The 6,895-nt window shown below is 51.4% G+C and overlaps 1 protein-coding gene across 1 annotated transcript in view; it reads right to left on the reverse strand.

Moving 5' to 3' along the window:
* C1QTNF3 (C1q and TNF related 3) overlaps nt 1-6,895 on the reverse strand; it is a 33,423-nt gene that overhangs the window by 12,239 nt on the left and 14,289 nt on the right. The gene's annotated exons all lie outside the window — the stretch shown is intronic.

The following is a 6,895-nucleotide window of genomic DNA, read 5'->3' on the forward strand; positions in this document are numbered from 1 at the left end:
TGGGACCAGAATAAAAGAGTTAGTGGAAGCATGAAGCCTAATGATCAGGACACTGAGCTGGGAGAGGAATCCCAGGTCGCAGTCCCTTCTCCAACCACTGGCTATGCACTATGTATTGTGTAGTCATTGGAATGATAAAAAGAAATTATTCATGTAGGAGAGACTGTCGTTCTCCTGCCAGGTGTGTGCTTCTAACACTGGACTACTGAGTCAGTCTTTCTCTTGCCCTTTCTCTAACTCAATCCAGCCCACTGTACCTTGTCTCCCATCCTGCACAGTGAGACAGCTTCAGCAAGAAGGGTGGAAGTTGCCCAGTCTTGTAATTAAGGAGGTGGGAGATATAGGTCTGAACCCCTCCAGGTGAAGGTGGGAATTGAAACCAGATTTCCCACTTCCTGAGCAAGCACTCTAACCACTACATGGTGCTTTTAAAATTAGGCATGTCCTCCTTCTCTTCTAGGTATGTGTTAAGAAGAAAATTGCCAAACTACACTTTGTGAGTGTTCTTATGTTGCTAATATGTATTGGGCATGCTCCGAGCATGCCTGCTCTATCAGCCTCCTCAAGGGACTTAGATCCCAGTCAGGTTTAGACAGGAGCTAGGCATGTAGCTGCCCAGTATAGGGCAGTTCAACACACATGCAGAAGCAGGCCACTTTTCTCAAATGAATCCAAAAAAGCAGCTTGCCACCTATCTGCACAAATACAAATGACTTGGACAGAAAAGTACTGTAACCTATGAGGAGTCTCTCACAGGTCAGCCAACTCAGCCAGCTCTGCCTAACATTTCAGAATATAGTTTCTCAGGCTGACTAGGTACTTATGAAGGAACTGGCACATTCTTTGAGGCTCCTGGCACACATTTATTTAAAGGCACCATGGGATTTGAGCCCCACACATTTCAGATCAGGCACAATTTTCAGATCAGGGATAAGACCCCAATTGTGCCCGTTATGCTTGCCCATGAAGGGGGAGCACTGGATCACGATCCCAAGTTTCCCCAGCACTGGCAAGTCAAATGCTAGGGACTCAGAGTCCAGTGTGACCTGGGGTTGTGCCAGAACTAGGGTCAACAACCAGCTGACTGTTGGGCCCCGGCACTGGGAGATCAAGTAACGAATCAATTAGATGTGGGAGACATGGTTGATGTCATATACTTGGATTTTAAAAAGGCCTTCAATAAGTTCTTCCATGATGCTTTTATAAAAAACTGGGGGATTCTGGGCTGGCAGAGTCCATGGTCAGGTGGGTTGGAAACTGGCTAGACAGGGATGGGAAAAATACAGCCTGTGGCCTGCCTGCCAGGCCATTCTTTCTGGCCCATGGGACCCCTAAAAAATTTAGAGAATTAAGATTTATCTGCCCTGGCTGCCTGTCAAAGATGATAGGAGCCAGCAGCAGTAGGACCCAGAGAGAGCCAACAGCAGGATTAAGCAGCTGAAGCAGCAAGGCCGGGCCAGCCCGACCCCACCCCACCCCAACCCCAACCCCAGGTGTACTGACTCAGGCCCCACGCTCCTGCCCAGCTGTTGCTGCACTCTGCAGGTCCGCTCACTACCCCCTTCCCCCCGCCTTCCACAGCCATTTCCCCACTCCCCCCTCTCTCCCTCATCTGCTAGCCAGCTGCTCCAGCACCACATGGTTCCTGGCTACAGCACCAGGACCACAGGAGCAGCTGGGATCTGGTGCTAGAGCAGCAGGGGGGAGTGACAAGAGAAGGGCAGCAGTGACAAAAGGGGGGGGGGTAGTGGCTGTGAGTGGCAGCATGGGCCTCCATGGGGCCAGAAGCAGCAGGAGCAGAGTCTGGACTTGGAGCAGTAATGGCAGGGGCTCTGCCTGCCATGGGGGGGCAGGCTGTGAGGAAACCCTCCCCCTCCACACATGCCACAATCCTCCCCAGCCACCTACACATCCACATGCTCCTCCACCCTCCCACAAACCCCATACTTGCACTCACAGCCTTCTACAACATACAAGAGTAAGACTTAATTTTAAGCTATTATACCATCGTACACTATACAAACACGTGTAAATCAAGACAAAAATAAGTTTTGAAATGAAATTAATGTATGATGTAGTATGTTTGATTTCTAGAATATAATTTGGTATTTTTCTGGTTCCAAGGTGACAAACCCCTCTGCTGAAAGGGGTATTTCTAGGGGGCAAGGGGAAGGACTTCTGGTGGCAAAGGTCAAAGATTAGGGGGTGGGACTTCAAGTCCCAAGATGGTGACCAGGGGGCAGAGCACCTGTAAAGGCGCAGGGCTGCCCATGTGGCCCTTGATGGGCAGAGTGGAACCAGATAAGTGCAATAAGGATAAATGCAGCGTGTTTCATCTGGGGCGAAGTAACCAGTGACATGAATATACGTTAAGCCAGGGGTAGGCAATTATTTCAGGCTGAAGGCCGCTTACTGAGCTTTGGCAAGCCATCAAGGGCTGCATGACAGGCAGCCAGGGGCAAACAAATATTAATTTTCTAAATTTTTTTAGGGGCCCCGTGGACCAGATAAAATGGCCTGGTGGGCCACATCCAGCCCACCCCTGGGTTAAGAGGAAATGTCCTAGCCAGCATGATGGCTGAAAGGGACCTTGGAGTTATGGTTGATCACAGGTCACCAGTGTGACACTGTAGTCAACAGAGCTAATAGCATACTGGGATGCATTAGCTGATGCATCGTGAGCAAGGCTAAGAAAGTAATACTTCCTCTCTACTCAGCACTGATGAGACCTCAGGTGGAGTACTGGGTCCAGTTCTGGGTGCCACACTTCAAAACAGATGTGGAGAATCTTGAAAGGGTTCAGAGAAGGACCACAAGAATGATTAAGGGTCTGGCGAACAAACCTTATGAGGAAAGGCTAAGGGATCTGAGACTGCTCAGCCTAGGGAAGAGAACACTAAGGGGGGACTTGGTGGCCATCTATAAATATGTAAGAGGTGAATATTGGGAGCTGGGAAAAAACCTGTTCACTAGGTCACCCTAAGGGGAGGACAAGGAGAAATGGCCATAAACTGTTAAAGGATAGTGTCACGGCGGGGTCTTATAGGAGGGCCGTGATCTCCTTAAGGCCCTCTCTCCGTGCCAATTCGGCCCAAGGGCACCCTCTATTCTCGCCCGCCACGTCTTTGCTCTTAAGTTAAGTTGGGAGGCTGCCTTATACCCTCTTGGACACGTCCTGGACCCCTCGTGGATCTTGTCCAGCACAAATGGGTGCTTCGGGGCACCCTAGCCTTATGGGCTCCGCGTGGCTCCTACCAACCCCTAATACCACGCCCCAAGCCTCACAGATGTCTTAGACATTGGTGTGTCTCTCTATACGTACACAGCCCCCTTCCCTGGGGCCTTCTCTCATAAGGCGCTCCCCTCTTCGGGGCTCGCCATGCCCACCTTGGGCTTCCTAAAATGCTGCCCCCTTCTCTGGGGCCTCCTCTAAAAGTGTTGTCCCACTTAGGGACCCTTGCCCACTTTGGGACTCTATATCGAGCCTCCAGTCTTTCAGGCCCACCGCGCTGCTTCCCCTTTTCCGGGACGCTGTGCTGCTATCCCCTTTCCCTGGAGACCACCGCAGCACCCTGTCCTTCTCTTGGGTGCACCGTGCTGCTAACCCCTTTTCCTGGGGTCCACCGCAGCACCCTGCCCTTCTCTTGGGTTTTCTGCAGTGCTAGCCGGTTACCGGGCTCGTCATGCCCATCCTGGGCTTCTCACATATGGCCCCTCTCGGGCCTTTCACATAGTGCTGCCCCCTCCTCTCTGGGGCTCGCTGTGCCCACGCTGGGCTTCTCTAAAGTGCGCTCCCCCCTTCCTGGGGCTCGCCATGCCCACGCTCCAGCTTCCTAGTAGTGCCCCCTCCTGGGGCTCGTTGTGCCCACTTCTCTGGGCTTCTCACCTGCCCCTCTCTGGGGCTGGGGTCTATGTACCCCGTATGCCGTGCCCTCACTGGCGCTGGGGTCCCCACACTATAGTGAGTCCCTTATGAGGCCTCCTCCATCCCCTAATAGCCTCTCCCAAACCACCGGTGTAATAGCAACCACAAAACAAACATAAGCCTCTAGGCTATAACTCAACATAAGCCACCTGGCTATGACTCAACCTGATTGTAACCTCCAGAGCCGCTTCCCTTACACTGCTTGAACGGCTCCTGCAGTGCTCGCATCCTTGTCCTTGCCCTTGCCCTTGCCCTTGCCCCTCTGGCTATTTGCAGGGAACCACTAGCCTGGCCTTGGCTCTAGGCTTTATAGGAGCCAGGCCCTGCCCCCTACAGGCAGCTGACTCTTATTAGTTGCCCTGGCAACCCACAGCTGTACTCATTATCACTGATAGGGCTTTTCCCCAGCAGTTTTCCCCTCTCTAGGAGTGGGGCAGTGGGGTACGCCGTGACAATAGTTTCAGGTTGGATGTAAGGAAGAACTTATTTACAGGAAGAGTGACCAAAATCTGTAATAGACTTCCCAAGGAGGTGGTGCAGTCCCCAACCTTAGAAGTCTTCAAGAGGACACTGGACAGACACCTTGCTGGGATCATTTATTCTCAGCAATATTCCAGCCCAGAGCAGAGGGTGTGGACTCAATCCCTCAAGGTCCCCTCCAGCCCTTAATTTCTATGATTCTATGATCACCAGGGCCAGTTCAAGAGATCAGGCTGTGCTAGGGCCAGGGCCAACAATCAGCTGATTGTTGGCACCAGCCCTAAGGCAGTCCCACACATGCCTTATGTTCAATTTAAGATGCCATACAAACCAGCCACAATAATCTTCTGCATTATATGTGGAACATTTCTATGGCTAGTTTGTCATTTTATGGCACCTTAAATTTGGTACATATGTAGAACCCTTCCCATTTAAACATGATTAACACATCAATCGTGACATAAATGTAATATGTAGTGGAACTCTTAAACAAGTAGAAGACAAGTAGAGACGACTCAAGATGCAACACTGCTGATCCAGTTTCATCATTTTCTAAAGAGGCTCATTTTAAAGTTACTTTTTAAATTTTTTGTAATGTCATCTACTCTTCCCAATATTTACAAAAGATATCACTGAAGCATTGAAAATATTGTGCAACCATCTGTGGCAACTGTCAGGATTTTCAGGGTAACCAGAAAAAAATGATTAACTCCTAGGATCGAACTAGGATTACTTGAGCTAAATTCTTAACCTTTAAATGAAATTATAGATGGAAACTGCCTTGATTTAATCATCACTGAACTGAAATTAGATTCTTTGCAGCTAAGCATTCTTCGATATGTCACTCTCCTTATAAACTTTCAGGAACATCATTCATTATTATTTTCTAGATCTAAGGCCAAATTCAACGGTGCTTTTTAATGAATCATCAGATGGTTTTGGTGCTAAGGAAAAGTAATGCTGTCCATAAAAGGACTGGTTAAATACCAAGGGGACATTAAAAATGCTGGTTTCTAGTGAGCAATTTGGTTTCTTTTTTTTTTAGAACGAAGAAAACAATTAAGTTTGTTTAAAAAAAAATCATAACAACAATCTAAGATTCAAATAAAGCAAGAACCATATCTTGCAGGCAAAATACAGTCTGTGGGCTGGTTCCAGCCTGCCAACTGATTAGACCTGATCCGCTGACAGGCACCCACCAATTGACTGTATCCATCCCAGAAGTGCTCCACATGGGGCCAAGTTGCACACACTCATGAACACCGCATGTCCCCGGAGACTGTGGAGGCACAGCGAGCTCCCGCAGGTGGGCAGTGGTGCTGTCAGCTGTGGGAGCATGGCAGCAAGCAGTGAACTCCCATAGGCAGCCACAGCGCTGTCGGCAACAGGAGTAAGGGGGATGGCAAGCACCAACTGGCAGTCAGTGACCACCCACAGATGCCGCCAGCAGCAATGGGACCTCCCACAGACGCCATCAGTGGTGTTGGCAGCAAGGGGTGGGGGGTGCAGCGACTGTCCTCAGGCACCGTCGACAGTTTTGGCGGCGCTTTTTGCAGAGGATGCACCGCCAATCTCAGAGGGTGCATGTGCACCCACGTGCACCCCCTACACATTGCCAATGCACCCACTCCTGCCTAGGGGAGCCTGCGTTACACTTCCACCCATGTCCTCTGATGGCGCAGCCCTGGCCCCAGTCCCAGCCCCCCAGCAGCAGGACTGCTCCCAGTGAAGCTACAGCTGCCCAGGTGCTGCTCACCTCCCTCTACCTCGAGCAGCCACCTGTGGGCAGCTGGTGATTGCACCAGGTAGGCAGAGTGGGTGGAAGGCAGCCAGGAGCTGGAGCCCCAAGCACTGGGGCAGGAGCCACACAGCTGCAGCTTCTCCCACCACCTGGCTGGGCATTGGTTGGCCAGCACCTGTCCCCATGGCTTCCCTGTGGTATCTTCCAACTGGAGTGGTGCAGCAGGGGCAGAAGGAGGAGTCACTGGAGGCAGGGGGACCTGAGAAGTACCCAGGTGATTGCAGCCTCACTGGGAACAGTCCTGCTGGGAAACTGTATGCACTGGCCAGGGCCAGGGCCATGTTGCAGGACGGAGCACAGCATGGGCTGCCCCAGGTGGGAGCGGGTGGCTCTCAGCCCCATACAGAGTGCCACAAGGGCAGCTGTGGACCTTATCGGGGGGTGCAAACTACACCTGCACTGCCCTGCCTGGGCAAACTCTGCTGCATGCATCCCCTGCTCCTTCTTCTTCCCTCTCTTCCCCTACCCCTAGCCAGCTTCTTGGACCTGGCATGCAGGCAGCCCCCCACTCATGCACACATACCCCCACAAATCCTCCACACATCCAGCTCCCTACTCACACACCACACCCACCACACACAATATACAAGAGTAGGACTTTATTTTGAGCTACTAGCAAAGTACCCATCAGGAATGACAGGCAGGTGGCAGGGACAGAGTGCAGCGCTGCCGCTGTTCCACATCCCGCC

Source organism: Alligator sinensis, unplaced genomic scaffold (assembly GCF_000455745.1).
Source record: "Alligator sinensis unplaced genomic scaffold, ASM45574v1 scaffold347_1, whole genome shotgun sequence".
In the NCBI taxonomy this organism is placed as follows: Eukaryota; Metazoa; Chordata; order Crocodylia; family Alligatoridae; genus Alligator; species Alligator sinensis.